The following is a 2912-nucleotide window of genomic DNA, read 5'->3' on the forward strand; positions in this document are numbered from 1 at the left end:
TCTTTACTATTTTGTTTTGTTTTGATCTATAAAGTTTATGATCCGCATGTTTGATTTGGCCTAAATATTATGCCGGATGCGCTTCCCGACACCCTGTCCATTTACCCGGGCTTGGGAGTGACATTTTCATTCGTTTCCCATATTTTTGTGTTTTTTCATTACCTTGAGCTGATCTATAATCGCATGTTTGATAAAGTGTAGGGATAAGTGATCCAACTGTATATTTGGACTGGATGTCAGTTTGATCTGTTCATTCATTCTTAACAGTTCAACACAAAACACAAACTAATCAAATTCAGTAGGAAAATGTCACTCAGCCTTCCTGTGTGCACATGAACCATGCATTATCTGATCGCAAAGACAGATAATGAGACAATCACGCATGCATGCTCGCGCCTGCATCCACCTCAAACTTAACCTGAACATGCATGTCTTTGGACTGTGGGAGGGGCTGAATTGACGGGTGGATGCAGGCAGAGTAACCCTGATTAATATTGTTTCACTTTCAGTCGCATCGGGTCAGGTGTCTGTGAGGAATGAACACGGTGAAAGCAGGTAAGGGAGACACCTGTACATACAGTAAAGACTCTCACACTGAGCTGAAATCAAAGCAACGCAAATAAATTATGTCAACAACGGGAATACATCTTTAATTTTATTTTACAAAGCAAAGTTTAAATCCAGCCTAAAAAGCACCACATGATGATCGTGGATGAAAATGCATTGGTATCTGCATCTGTGATCGATTCATTAATACCATTAACCCTACATTTAAGTCCAGTTTTGTTATTTATCCAGCACCAAACCTCAGGCCCTCCACACTGTGACCCCACAGAAAAACGCTGGAGCACACTTTTCTTCTTGGACCAGAGCGCGAGCACTGAAAATGGAAAAGAGCTGACTGATGGCAGTTTTATCCAGTGTGGAGACATTTCCATTCTGCGCAGTTTGAAACGTTTAACTGCTTCTCTGTTTAGCTGCTCCTTCAGCAGAGTGTCCTAGAGCTGGCTGCCAGATACACCCCCCACTTTACCCCCTTTTATCACTCTTCATCAGAACAGCTCAGATTAAAAGCATCCTCACAGCTCTGCAGCATCCAGCAACACTCCACGCATTACATACATAAACACACCATCACCCACAATCTGATACTACAACCAGCTCCTCCTCCCTGACAACACACCCTGTCCTCTCCACTACAATGATAACAAAACCCAAAACGTTATTTTCCCTCAGGTCTCCTCCTCATCTCTCCATCCTTGGCAGTATATCAGCTTCAGGTTAAAACACCTTCTGCAGTGTGGAGTGTTTTACACAACAACTCCTCCTCCTCCTCCTTAATGTACTCTTCATCACCTCACTGTACCCCTCTCCTCCTGTATGTATACACCTCTTCCTCTAACTCCTGCTGCCATTCATGACAAACGGTCAGAGCAGACAAAGAGCGGCTTCTATAGCGCAGACCCAGCTGCTTGTCACCATGTAAACACACACACACGGTGTCACCCGTCCACTCACACTGATCCCAAACCAGCTGTTACTTTACACTCGCAGTTCTGATTTTACACGGTGCCACACACACACACACACACACACACACACACACACACACACACACACACACACATAAAGACGTGGTGCTGATGGAGGATGCGACCGACAGCCCGCTGCCCCTGAGCCCGGACAGTAGGCTGCATGGGTCGGCTGTGGATCTGCTGACAGCGCCGTTTGTACCTGCAAGAGGAACAAAATGAAAAAAACAGAAACCGCTCCGACAAACCGGGTTTCTCGGTCAAAACGGCCGAGCGCACACATGCACGCGCGCGCCCCGGAGCCGAGGAAATAAAAGCCAAACCGGGACCCCCCTCTGCTGTTCCGTTACCTTCATAATTCCTGCCGAGTCCCCCTCCGGTTCTCCGCTCCGGTTTAAATCCTCTCCGGGCTTTTAGCGTATTGATCGCTCCCTCGGTGCTGCTGCCGCTGCTGTTGCTGCGTGCATGCGCGAGGAGCGTGCGCGCAGAGAGAGAGAGAGTGAGTGAGAGAGAGGGGGGGGGGCGTGTGCACGATCTCCACTGCAGGTAAAAATGCAAAGCGCTGAAAGGTGGAAGACCACACACACACTGTTACACAGAAACACTGAGCGCAACGTACACGTGTCTTTCTGTATGACTGAGTGTGCGTGTGTGATGCCCGCAGGTAACTGTGCAGCAGCAGCAGCAGCACCAGCTTAATGGGGCTTTTACTACACTGTGAAAGCAATGACAAGTTAATGTCTCTCTACCGCCCTCCCTCTCTCTCCTCACACACAGCGGAAAGAGGGTCTGATGATAATGTGTAAGGGGTGGTGGTGGGGGGGAGCTCCACCTTCAGAGGGAGGAGTCTGCGTGATGTGTGGGGGGTGTGGTTGGGGCAATAGGCTGACATCAGCGAGTGTGAGTATCTGTGTGTATTGTTAATGTGTGTGTGTGTGTGTGTGTGCTCTTGTGTTCGTGATATTGTGAGGACATCAGTCGGTTTGCGTACTCACGTTGTGGGGACTCGGCTCCCTCTGGGGGACAAAACCAAAACCTCATTATGTAATTCATCACATTTCAGTACTCACACTGGGTTTGAGGTTACAGGAACATGACTCTGTGTGTGTGTGTGTGTGTGTGTGTGTGTGTGTGTGTGTGTGTGTGTGTGTGTGTGTGTGTGAGCCATAGCTATAAACTGATAGTTCTGTGCAACACTGCAGGGGCCCGACTATGCCCACAGGGTTCAAATGCTTAACAGGCAGTTTATCCTCGCCATTGTCGTCCTTGCGAACAGAGGCTCGCGCCAAAAATGACATCACAACTGCTTGTCGTGCACCTCTATTAACCTGCCACATGCAGCGCAGCATCAGCCTCTGTGTGTATTTTCAGCTATATGAG

At 48.3% G+C, this 2912-nt stretch overlaps 1 protein-coding gene across 1 annotated transcript in view; it reads right to left on the bottom strand.

Moving 5' to 3' along the window:
• The window catches only part of LOC102288571 (membrane-associated guanylate kinase, WW and PDZ domain-containing protein 1), a gene marked incomplete in the record, with an annotated part of 60782 nt that extends 58524 nt beyond the window's left edge, over positions 1-2258 (bottom strand). Inside the window, 1 exon segment of the mRNA XM_042224448.1 lies at positions 1883-2258.
• Between the last annotated feature and the right edge of the window lie 654 nt (positions 2259-2912).

The sequence above is a fragment of the Haplochromis burtoni genome, unplaced genomic scaffold, assembly GCF_018398535.1.
Source record: "Haplochromis burtoni strain Fernald_Lab_line unplaced genomic scaffold, NCSU_Asbu1 Contig_138, whole genome shotgun sequence".
Taxonomy (NCBI): Eukaryota; Metazoa; Chordata; class Actinopteri; order Cichliformes; family Cichlidae; genus Haplochromis; species Haplochromis burtoni.